Below are 13,515 nucleotides of genomic sequence, written 5' to 3' on the forward strand. Positions count from 1 at the left end.
ATGAATTGATAAAGAGAGGAGTTGCCACTTTCAAAACCACCTCGAGGACTCCGTCTAACGAACCACATAAAAAAAAAAGAATAAATGATGAAGCACATATTCAAGAACTCAGTTCACCACAAGTCGTCTGCAGATTGTGAGACAAATTATTTTAATAATATGCCTCCAGGAGGGTAACGAAGTCTCGAATTTATTTTCAGGGTTAATTGACTGCAGGTGTTGCAGCCGACGAACCAAGGTCCTTTCCAAGAAGTAATTAATTTTTTTTTTTTTTTAGTATTCATTTGTGCAGGTGTGCTCTCACCACGCTCTTAATATGAAACAAGTGAAAAAGGCGTTGGATAAAATGAAAAAAAAATGTTCTTTAATATTATGGGAGTATTGGAAGTTTGATAATTCGATGATCACGGTCAAGTACCGTTTTGCATAATATCAGAAAAGAATATTAAAAATAAAGTAATGTATTCCATGAGAAGAATAATCGCAATTTCGTTAGCTGTTCTTTCAGAATTCTGATGATTGAAAAGAAAATTATTATCGTTTGGCAGAGTTCGTGAATTCTTATAGGAGATGATTTGCTAAAAGAAAATAACGAACATGAAAATATTATGAACTTTTCAACGTTCTTGTTAAAAAAAAGATCCACGATTCATCTCAAAGAAAATTATATACAGTGAATCCAAACAATCTTGGTGCATTGCAAGGTTTTTTATAAAATGTTTTATGATCAAATATTAAAATAGGGGAAATTCTTTAATTGTTTAGATTATAAATTTTTACAGGATTTATTTATACAAAATCTAGAAATTTTGAGATGCAAATGTCAAAAGATATTAATAAATGCTCAAATGTTTTGATTAGAAATTTTTACAGGATTTATTTATATAAAAGTCTAGAAATTTAAATATCTTTTGAGATAGAATAGATATCTTGAGTCGAGCTCAAACAATAGGAATAGCATGCGTCAAATTAACATTATTAATTTGGATTCTTTTATTTCATAGGATTCTTATTAATATTCTGAGGGGAAAAAACTAACAGCTTCTTTTGACTGTTAAAAACATGATTTTGTTTCAAGCTTTTTGAAAATCAATTTGCAAAAAATTATCCCAAAAAGAATTTACGAGTAATATTATGAATATTTTGTTTTATAATGCACAAATGTATATATATTTGTTTACACAAACTATAGTAAGTTTTAGTTCTCCAATTGATGAAGAATTTTACCAATATAATCACGGTATTGTCTGCATATTAAAATCTTTTGCATAAATTGTTTAATTTCATGTTATAATATAATCGTACAGGAATTTTAATCGTTTGAGTAGAACATTATTTACTATAAAAACTGGGTTTGTTTCTTTTTCCAAGATGTAAAAACATCAATTCAATAAAAATATTTTGAGAATAATTTGAGTTTATAGGATTTTTTTTTAAATTTTAAATTTCCTTTCTTTTAACAGTAAAATTAGAAGCTTTATAGAAATTCTATTTTATCATTCTTTGATGATTTTTTATCTTATTTCATAATCTTTCAAAATGAAAGATGAAACGAGCCATTTAATTTTAATATTTGAATTTTTTTCTTATATATGATGCAATTTTTTATTATTATTTACTATGTCAATGAATCGAGCAGAAAAAGTTTTACGTACTATTTCCTTTTGACTACAAACAGCGCTATCTGTTTTCTAAATGGGTAAGCTGTTCGCTTCAAATGCCTTCCCTCCCCCCGCTGATGTGAAATGGTTGTATGGCAGATGCGATCAGCTACAATTGCGCACATAATTTATTAGTGGCATCTTTTTCATATCGTAGATTTATCAGAAAAAAATTAATAAAATAATTTTTTTAAAAAAATTAATAAAAATATGAAAATTTAACACTTGAACTTTTTTTCTATACAAACATTACACATTTTAAATTAGTTATTATAAAAAGAAATTTCCATTTTTGTTTGAAATAAATATTTTTCCATTTAGATTTTTTAAAATCAATATTTTTAATCAACAATCGAGTTTACTTAGAAATTTTAATATATTCATATTTTCTGTATTACTAGATCTAGTTGGTTATTATACCATATAAGGTTTCAATTTATACCAAATATCGATTGAGTGTCGTGAGGAGTTTACGAGTTCAGTTATCGTCAGCATCATTTGACCATGATTCAAAATTGCAAGATCTATTCCAAATCATTTTATTCTAAAAAAGGGCATTAATTAAAATAATCTGAAACTATTTTTAAGTATCCAAACTATTTTTAGTATCCAAGATAAGGATATCTGATCAATTCATATATGGATATGCCGATAAATTCTGTAGTTAAATATAAACCTGGAAATTCGGCTGTGTAATGGCTTTCATATAACCCTATTAGCCATCACACCATTAGTATATAGTGCCTTTTTAATTTGAGAGTCTATCTCGCATCTTGGAGGAGAACTAGCCGGAGTATTCTCTTCTCGATTTTTTCATATATTTAGAGAATTCAAATGTTTTCTTCATACCATATTTTTTACCGTCAGGGAAAGAGTAAGAAACTTAAAGGTCATGACAAAAACTTCAAACGGAAGTATCTGATTTCCCTATCCATTGATTTAACATGTATGGAAGCAGTATGACGCGTTTTGTGCTTCGTTCAGCTTTGAAGAAAATCGAATATACCTTATTGACACCCTATTTTCAATCAAGTAAAATCAAATTTCGATTTATGTTTTCAAGACCGGATAGTAAGTTTCATTTATCAAAAAGTTTGTGTTTTTTGAGTTGTGGTGTTTATGTACACGCAAATATATAGACAGACAACCCGCAATTTTATACGTCTATAATTCTTATGATAAAAAAAGAGCACAAAGTCTATCCATCTAACTTTTAACGTTTTTTTTAGTTACCAGGGTTACATGCGCAAAGACAGACAGACAGTCTTTAAATGGAGTTCATTCAAAGTTTCATAGAAATCTATAAATTTCGTGTAACACCCACGCAACCAAATTCCATCTATTTAGCTCAAAGCATTTATGAATTATCGAATCCACAGACAGATAAGATTCCAAAAGTGTATTTTTCGAAATGAGGAAGATCTAAAAAAAGTAGAGAATTATCAAAATAAAAATCGAATATTTTGACATTTAAGTTATGACTCTGAAGTAATGTGAACGATTCATTGTATGGCATGTTGTACAATATAGAACATAATTGTCTATTCTCCTACAAACAACTCTGAAATCTTTCATAAATCTTTCTCTCATTACAATTCTATTCCAAAAGTGTATTTTTTTTTAACAAAAAAAAAAAACCATTATTCTTAACACGTTTTGTTACTGTGTCAACAGAAAAAATTTTTTTTGCAAGTGACAACTCTTCTTGTATAATTCAAAGGTCAAGAAAAGTTGCAAGATTATACCTTCTAAATAAACATATTATTCGCACGTAGAATACAAATCATTCTAATCCTAAAATTACCATCATTAGATAAGCGCAAAGCCATTTTTTTTTTCTTTTCCAGTGTGTGACTTCAAAAAGAAAAAAAAAATGTAATTGACTTAAATCGCAGATTTTTATTCCGCCTTTGCATACTTTTGCAACGAGAAGTAAACTACAAAAATGAATTAGATTTACATAACGAGATTTTGCGAAGAGGATTACGTTTTTGAATCTGACACAACGCACAATCAGCTGAAAACGATGTGTAACATAATCTCCAGTCTTTTAAATGATGGATCATTCATATGCGGAATTAGAATATGCCTTGTTCCGGATGACAAAGCGTTTCACTTGGTATGTTTTGACAAAAATCTAAAAGCTGATTGTAATCTTTTTGTTATTCTTGTTCTGTTTCATCTGCCTTCCGCATCGGATCTTTATCGTCTGCATCGAACATTACTTCGAATTCGTACGATGATCGTTGACAAATTATTCTTACAGCTTTTGTTTGTTTACTTTCTCTCATGCGAAGTATACAAGCAGAAGGTACTCGTTAAATTTTTTTAACTTGATATTTTGATGAATTTCCACGTTTCAAGGTTCCCCGAGTCCGCAAATTATGTTTTTGGTATTATGTCTGTAGTTCTGTGAACACGGTCATTCGAAAACGCTTTGAAATATATTGATGAAATTTGGTATACCAATATGTATTGATCAAATTTGTAGGTTTCTGTCAAATTTTGAACAAAATTCTTTAGCAAAAACTGTGTTTGTCCTTGACCATCATGTCTGGAGTTTTGCTCAAACAGAGCAATTATGGATTAATAACCGAAATCTGGATTTCCTATTTTATTTAAAGAATCACTGGCAAAGCCTTGTTGAAATTTCCTTCACAAAATAATCATTTCCCCACCTTGGAAAATGTACCGTTGGATCAAATTTAAACCATGTTCTCGTCCATTGTTTGAAAGCCTCTAACAGTCAGCTGTTTTAACTGTTTATCGCAACACTTCATATTACTTCATAAACGATGCGAAAGAATCCGGGATGTAAATTTTAAAATAATCCGGTGGATTTCTTATGACGAAAATTCCTCTGAAAGAAAACCACTCGTGACATGTTTCCTGCAAATGAGAAACGCAATTTAATCTTTTTGTTCGTGGAGGAACGCTTCGGAAGGAACAGAACACCAACTCCCGTCCTTGGTGAAAAATATTTTTGCATCAAACAATTTTTAAGAGGAAATCTATTCCATTATGCAGCGTGCTGTTCTGTCTAAGGCAATCTACAAAATCAGAATAGGCAAAATAAAAATACACCTGTTAAGAGGAAGATTTTTTTTCTGTCATGCATCTTTAATTGATTTACGCACGGAATGTTGCGAATTTGAATGTAACACGCGCGTCCTTCGTGGGACGTAATAATAGAACGAGGCGCTTGTGACATAATGCTGTTTATAGCTGAAGACGTAACGAATGTGAGCTTGCTTCAACAAAGGGTCATAAAAATGTCAGTCCTCCTCATGTTTGTGAAGTAGGGAATGTAGCGTGTTTTGGTCGGTCTCTTGTTCGTCAAGTTCTAGTGAATTTGGTTAAAATTTGAAATTGATCTGGTCCAAATTTGAAATGCAGGGGCGTAACTAATAATTTGGTGAAACACATGATATGGGGCTCCCGCTTTATTGTTTGGCCCAGCCTTATCCCCTTTTTAAATAATTTTTTAAAAATTTTGTCTGACTATTTTTACTTTCTCTTATAAGTAGTATAGAGAAAATATTGTGATAGTCAAAAAATTCGAATTCGGGATCTTGACGAATTTCTACGTTTTAGACCTCCCTAAGATCGGAAAACAAGTTTTTGGAAAATGTCTGTGTCTGTGACAAAGATAACTCAAATACCGCCTTGAGCTAGGCGAATGAAATGTGGTTATCTTAACACCATATTTGTTGATTTCTATCAAATTTTGTGCAAAATCCATTCAAGGGAAGTCTGTCTGTCCGGTTGTTCAAATAGAAGTTAAAACGATAACCACAAAATGGTGAGAGTTAGACAGATACAATTCGATACACAGAATTAACATCTATAATCTAGGCACCTTTCACAGTTTGAGCCAAATCCAACAAAAGATTGTCCGTCTCTCGGTCTGTACTTACAGAAACGTGTAAAAGTATCAAATTTGGTATTGGATTTTGTGACTACAAGTGTAGCTTTGTGCCAAATTTTTAAACGTGAAAATGATTGCTCAAAATTGAAGTAGTCGATGAATGAAGTTAGCATATAGTCTAATCACAAGAATATTAGATATATATTGTTACAAATCTGTGCTGCTGCTTCATAGCATAGTTGGTTTAATCACTGGAAAGACCGCTTTACGATCAGCTCTGTTGATTGCTGATCAGATGCCGAATCAGTGATCTCAGAGCTTGGCGACTTTGGCGACAAAATAGATATTATTGGAAGCTTCCAGAATTTTAGTGATTCAGCCAATGGGAACCAAGATGCGCCTGATTTGTCCGAAATCTTCTCATCCCGCTTATGCCATGACCGAAATCCATCGTGTAAAAAGTCTACGCCGAATAATTGGATCAGTCCAGCGAAGAGCTCAAGCGATTGCTGAATTGAGTTGTGTGTTGAGTCCTGGTGTTTATGGTACAAGCAGCATCGAGTCGTGTGTGGAGTAGCCAATCGTGTAGTAGTGAGTTGGCAACATATAGCTGAAGCGAGGAGGCAGTGGAGAATTGCAGATGTTTGGAGAAATCGTAGAGTGACGCTACGCAGATTCCCACCTTCTGCTGAATTCTGTCTGGGCGCTTTGTGTGCTGTGGTTGTTTTTACTACCGATTACTATTTGTGGACTACTGTTTGTTGTAGTGCGCTGCTGTGTGTTTCCTGTGTTCGTCTCAGTTGTAATTTGCCGTCTTCGTGTTTAATAAAAGTTGTTGTCTGTCACTGTTTATTTCATCGACCAACAAATCGGAAAAGAACCCCAACGTATGTAGATATCTGTGACAATATCAGATAATAGATATGCATCGTCAGTTTTGGATCAAAAACCGACGTAATGATGACAAAAATCGTCAGTATTTCGGAAATGAGATGTCGAGACCTAAATATCAAAGAATCTAGCAATTTAGATTTCATCTTTCATTATATAAAAAGAATCGAAATAAGCGTAATTTCTCGAAACCGACAAGCCACTTAACAGCGGATAAATCGCAAAAATGTCGGCCTTTTGCTTCAGTTGTGAACTTTTCAACCTCTAGTTTCACTTATATTTGGCAGAATAATTGGCATACGACAAATGAATTTAATGTTGCCTTTTACCGACTGTTTTCAGCAAAACAAAATTCGATCGGTTTTGAAAACGATACGTTGGGAGCCGGCAACTTTATATTGAGCCAATTTTGTCAATTTTTATATATTTTTCTTAAAGCCGATGATCCTCTAGATATATCATCAATGTTGCTGGTCATCAACTTCTCATTTTCTAGAGATATCGAGAAATTGAAAGTTGATACAACCCCAATTATCATCAGCCAGTCTGATTTCGACAATCAGTCACAGGACCTTGTGAGCATTACAAACCAATCAGAATGCTTAGGTTTATTATGAGGCCGCGGTGGCCTGGTGGTAAGGTCTCAGCTTCAGAACCGGAGATTTCAGGTTCGAGACCCGATTCCACAGAAGAACCGTCGTATAAGCAGGTCTGGTACACGTTGAATCCGTCCGGCCAAACGTCTTCTCGCTGGTGTGGTGTGGAGTCCTCGTCATCTGACCGCAATTCAAAATTACGAACTCTGTTCCAAAATAGCCCTAGTGTTACTTTAAAACGGGACGTTAATATAACTAAACTATGTTTATTATGGAAGTGTAATTTAAAATAGTACTTTCATTTGGTGTTATGAGACATAGCTCATGAAAGTTGACTGACATGAGTAAATTAGTATTTATATAGCGAGAGATCAGATAGTCGCCGAAAACGGCTAATGCATTTTTAATTTTGAAACAAAATGCTATGTGATAAGCAATGCACGTTTACAGATATGTGGCTTCCATTTGGAAGGACTTCAGAAAGCTGGATGAGAAGCTTCCAGTATGGTGGTTGGTTCTCGCCACCCTGGTGGGAACAGAAATAGTGGACGTCGACTACTTCCTATCGATGACGAGACGTGCTTCCCGGGGGAAAGGTGGCGCCGAGGCCGGTGAACCATGTATAATTTCCCTTAGTGTTGCTACCGCGGCAGTCCAGTCAATCAGATTTAATCCGAATGCCTTTATTTAGGGGAAGGAGTAGCCATGTGTGATTATAGATATGTGGAAATATACTTTATACAAATAAATTAAGCAGCTATTCAAATGTGCGCATCTTAAAGCGACACGGTACTAGAAAAATCATCAAAAAAAAAAAAAAGATTTTTTTAAATTCATTTATATGATAAATCGAGTCTTCCTAAATGTGCCTGCAAAATTTTACAGCTGTAGCTTTACTTTTTATTAAGTTATTGAAGAATATTTGATGCATGACAGGAGAGTAAACAATGTTGAAACGCCCACTTTTCAGATTCAAACACCTATAAAAGAAGTTCATTTGGCAAAAATATTGCCAATTTACCAAAGGCTTGCTTCAAACGAGCTTAGAGCGATGTATTCGGTGCATGACACAAAACTCCAATGAGACTCTCCACAGTGTTATTTGGAGTAAATGCTCAAAAGTTACAACTACATCGATCAAGCAGATTAGCAGAAATAGCAAGCAGAATCACAGAAATAGCAAGCAGAATCACAGAAATAGCAAGCAGAATCACAGAAATAGCAAGCAGAATCACAGAAATAGCAAGCAGAATCACAGAAATAGCAAGCAGAATCACAGAAATAGCAAGCAGAATCACAGAAATAGCAAGCAGAATCACAGAAATAGCAAGCAGAATCACAGAAATAGCAAGCAGAATCACAGAAATAGCAAGCAGAATCACAGAAATAGCAAGCAGAATCACAGAAATAGCAAGCAGAATCACAGAAATAGCAAGCAGAATCACAGAAATAGCAAGCAGAATCACAGAAATAGCAAGCAGAATCACAGAAATAGCAAGCAGAATCACAGAAATAGCAAGCAGAATCACAGAAATAGCAAGCAGAATCACAGAAATAGCAAGCAGAATCACAGAAATAGCAAGCAGAATCACAGAAATAGCAAGCAGAATCACAGAAATAGCAAGCAGAATCACAGAAATAGCAAGCAGAATCACAGAAATAGCAAGCAGAATCACAGAAATAGCAAGCAGAATCACAGAAATAGCAAGCAGAATCACAGAAATAGCAAGCAGAATCACAGAAATAGCAAGCAGAATCACAGAAATAGCAAGCAGAATCACAGAAATAGCAAGCAGAATCACAGAAATATACATTTAATCAATTTTGATATGTGTATTAATATTTTTAAAGGGGTTATGATAAAAATTTGTAAAGTTTTGATCTTTCGTTAATTTTTCTTTTATATCTTCAATATACAGATATAATCTTTTGTTTCAATACATTTTTGCCTTTTTTTAACTTTAAACAATTTAGAATAACTTGAATCACATTTTGTAAAAGTCACAGGCAAATTGAATAGATTTTATAATATGATTTAGACAAATCAAAACTTTAAATGCATTTTTTTTCCATGTTGTGTTTTTGCTTATATGCTATATTTAGAAACCCTAAGGCTTTCTTAAATATAAAAGTATATGTGTCAAATTTTTTTGAATGTTCAGAAATATACATTTTATAAAACTCAGTATGGAATTAGTTTTAAGGTGTGTAGTAATTTTTAAAAAGGTCCAAAGTCAGAATTTCTGCATTTTTCAGATTTGGGGGGGGGTATAATAAAATAATTATAAAAAATTAAATACTATTGACAGAAGGAAATCCATACTAAATTTTATGTAGTATATTAATAGATACCTAGAAAAAAAATTTGGAGAAAAATCTTCATATTTAAAAAAACCTTAAGGTTTCTAAAAAAATTCTCAAAATTAAAAAAAAAAATTAATTATTTCAAAAAGAATTTTAGGAGAGAGTTATAGAGTACTATTTTACATAAAATGAAAGTAAAATGTAATTATAAACATTAAAATTTAAAAGAAACATTTTTGAGGTACTGTGTTGCCTTAAATTCGTTTTTTCAGAATCTTCATAAATAAATAGCGATCCAAATTAAGCAGGTAGTACTTGAGCATTTTCTTTATTATAATTTTAGGTTGAATAGCAATCATTTTTGTATCCATATCCTCCTGAGTATGCGTATTTGATTTCTGAAAGGAAAAAAATAGTTAATATTTTGTCCGATAGACGAAAGTCTTTTTTTTATTTATTTATTTTTGAAAAAATGCATATAATTCATTTATGGGGAAAGTATTAAGTTAGTGAACTACACGTGCTCTACTGATTTCACTCGTATTATTAACTACCGCATTCACAAATTCTTCAGCTCTTTGCATTCGAGCTAATTTATGGTTCCGTCAAAGTTTCAGTCCTTTCAAAACGCGAAATCACTTGGCAAGTTTTCTAACGAAAGAAGACCTCGACTCAAATCTTTCCTTATCGAAATGCCTTGAGCGTGGTGGAGGCTTTGTTATGTCTCATGTAAAAGGGGTTTGACGAGCAATACTCGATCTCGTAAATTTAATACCATAGTCGTTAAAATCGTAGTTTAATAAAAAAAATTGCTTCATGTACTCTTACATTGATAAACGAACCTAAAAAATTCTCAGTTTTATACAAATTGCCAAAAACGCTTATCTAAATTGCAGAATTGTTCTGAAGCTCCATTTCCACATATGTCCCATAATATGACCAATTCTTCCCCCTGTCTTTTCAGAAATTTGAAACCGCGTCAGAGGCAAATTCCGATTAGGTAGTTGCCTCAGGCCGCTAAGCAAGGAAGGGACCATAAGCAAGCGGGGTAAAAATATTCTTAGTACAGTTGCCGAATGAATAAATTTGTAAAAAATAAAGATTGTAAGAATTATAAAATATTAGCATAATTACTTTGGCAAGGATGATTCATTCTTTATCTGTTTGATTACATTCATTTTTTATTGCAATTTTTATTAACATCGAGTGTGTACTTTTATAATGGTGTATACGAATGTGATGCCGTGCACAGACATGAGTACAAATTCATGCAACAACGAGTCATAATTAATAGATAAAAATCTATGCATACTTTCAAAATCACGAAAATAAATAATTAGTATAAAAAATTTAAACGAAATCTACGATCGCAAATTTCATGCTGTCATGTGAGAACATTATTATTTTTAATTCAATATTTGTCTTAATTAATTTAAGTCATTAACCAGTTTAAACCAGTTTGAAACAATCACGAGACTTCTCTATCGGTCTCTATCCCTCCCCCCCTCTCTCTCTATATATATATAATGATAATTTTTTTAGCTTTCATTTTCAATTTTTCAAGCTCGTAATCAAAGTTTTGGAGCTCGACCGATTTTGAGATCAAATAACAGCTATGATCTCATATTCCACGTCAACCTTTTAAAAACTTATCTACTGTCAAAGAAGCATACGTAATAATAAAACAATACTGGTAAAAACAAGTCAACCTTTTAAAAACGCATCTACTTTCGAAGAAGCATACATAATAATAATAATGCAATACTGGTAAAAGCAGGTAAAAAAATATTTGAGATTAAAAGATGATAATGAAAATGGTCATTTATGTTTTATTCATTGCTTACGCGATTTTGAGCTTCAAACCCCCCTAACCAAAACAACATCCTGTTCTCACTCGATAATAAATCAATAATCTGAAAATAAATTAATAATATGAAACTGAATTCTCAAGTTTATTAAAAAAGGGGAATGCAGGGACTCATATCCTGCACTGCCTAAGCCGCAAAATGTCTAAATCCATCACTGAACCGCTGCTAGAGAAAATATGTGCACAAAAATTAGTTGTGATCTAGCCTTAATTTTCTTACATAGGTGGTACTTGAAGACTTCCAATTTAATTTTTTCTATCTGTACTACAGAATTTTTTAAAAATTTCTGAAATATCCCAGAATGATAGTGAAAGTTTCAGGAATGTGTAGAACGATTTGCAGTTTTCAAAATTTGTGCGATATTGTATAATATTCTAAATTGCTCCAATAGCCATTTAAATTCTGAAAAATTCAAGAATAATTAGAAATGTTCTGAAATACACTAGAACTAGAAAATATTCTAGAATAATCCTGATTGTTCCAAATTTTTAATCTTGTGTGATATTGTGTAATTTTCTGGATGTTCCAAAATGCAATAATGTTCAGAAATATTCGAGAACAATCCGAAATGTTCTAAAACATACCAGAAGAAGAAAATATTCTAGAATATTCTAAAATGTCCCAGAATTTTATCTTTTGTTCTAAGATTATTATCCGTGCTACAGTCATCGTGAAAAGAATGGCGAACACTCATATATATATTTTTGTTCTTTTGGTATTGATGTTACAAAATTTGATTCAAATCGATTCCGTGATTTAGGATATTATATGAAGCAATCAGAAATCGACAGGAATGTAACGACTTTTATTTATATAAAAATTAATTAACAGTCACATAACATTTAACCTTGCTCGTCAAAATTACAAAATAAAAATTCACCAAACCAGGTCTATAGCTGTGTAAAGAGAAGAATTCCAGACAACATACATAAAAAATATATCCCAACAGTGCTTTAAAAGCTTTCAAAACTGTTTCTCAAGACCACACTTTTGCGTAACATCGAAGCAGTAAAATTTACAAACATGTTCTCGAGGCGTGGATCAGCCTAGTTTTTTTTAATTATTATTTATTTATTTTATTGCTTGGTAGAAATGCATACGAAATGAGAAGCAGCATGCAGCTGCAAGCGAGTCAAATAGCAACCCGCGTCAAGGCATGGCGGGAGGTTTATCATGTCTTTAAATACTCGCTAGTGTTAGGTTCAGGAATATGTGTTTTGCGTATTGTTTGCGTAGGAGATAGAGAGTTCAAGGCATTTTAAGATAAAAAAGGATTTGGTCTCAATGATAGTTCTTCGGGTGTGATGAATGGGAGTAATAAAAAAAAACAACATGTTTTCGAGTTCTGTCTCTGTGGGTATTCTGTTGCCGCTCAAAATTCTAAATTTTTTTAAATCTCAAAGTGATATTTTTCAGAAATTTCTATTAGTTTTGTAGTTTATATAAACTATCAATTTATATAGTCTTTTTGTCGGTACTTTTAAGAAATTTTAGCGGATAAAATTAATTTTTATCACTTTTAAAATTAAAAAAAATATATATCTTCTCAATGTTCCAAGTTGAATTATGAAGCCATTTTTTTCGACTTTTTGAGAAAGTATTTAATTTTAAATATAATCTGAAATAATACTTCTATTATTCTTAAATATATTCTAGGAATTTCATTAGTTAATTAATTTTAATCATTTCCTTTTTTACCTTCTAAAGCTTTCAAAAACTGTGTTTATTTATTGTTTCAGAGTTGATTAAAAAGCAGGTTTCTTGCTTATTTTAATTTCATGATGGCAACCACATTCTGTTCGAACTGTAAATTGTTTTTCCAAATTTAATGTTAACTTTTTTCTTTTTTGTTTATTATAATTTATTTGAATTCTCAGTACTTCCAGTCGCATGTCTATCTTTTTTAATTCCGAATTTAATTTCAGTTTAAATTATGTGAAGTATCAGCAATTAATTTTTCTCTGAAACGCTATATCATTACTTATTTGAGTCAAAAACTCTATTTACTTAATTTTACTTCTCAAAATGCTATTTCTTACCGGTTTAATGACAACTACATAATGAAAAATAAAATTGCATAACTCCTTTACTTTTTCTAGAAACCTTAGATTTGATTTCACAACTTTCATACTCGTTTTACATAGCTTTAGCGAAAAATTTCATTTAAATATTCCATCATCTTTTCATTGTTTTGGATCTAACCTTTTAATTGCTCTTTTGTTTTAATTATAAATTCAAGTATGAATTATAATTAAAATTCAGGTATTATATTTTAATTATAAATTCAGATATTATAATCTTTTTATTTTCTATTATCTTCTTTTATA

General features: G+C 31.8%; 1 protein-coding gene across 2 annotated transcripts in view; it reads left to right on the forward strand.

The window, feature by feature from the left end:
- The first annotated feature begins 231 nt into the window (after window positions 1-231).
- The window catches only part of LOC129981182 (uncharacterized), a 100,247-nt gene continuing 86,963 nt past the window's right edge, over window positions 232-13,515 (forward strand). Inside the window, exon 1 of one of the 2 annotated variants that reach the window (XM_056091912.1) lies at window positions 232-252. The gene's annotated coding sequence lies outside the window, so the exon portion shown is untranslated. The remainder of the gene's footprint in view (window positions 253-13,515) is intronic. The other variant, XM_056091908.1, reaches the window with a different exon arrangement.

This window comes from Argiope bruennichi, chromosome 8 (assembly GCF_947563725.1).
Source record: "Argiope bruennichi chromosome 8, qqArgBrue1.1, whole genome shotgun sequence".
NCBI classification, from domain to species: domain Eukaryota; kingdom Metazoa; phylum Arthropoda; class Arachnida; order Araneae; family Araneidae; genus Argiope; species Argiope bruennichi.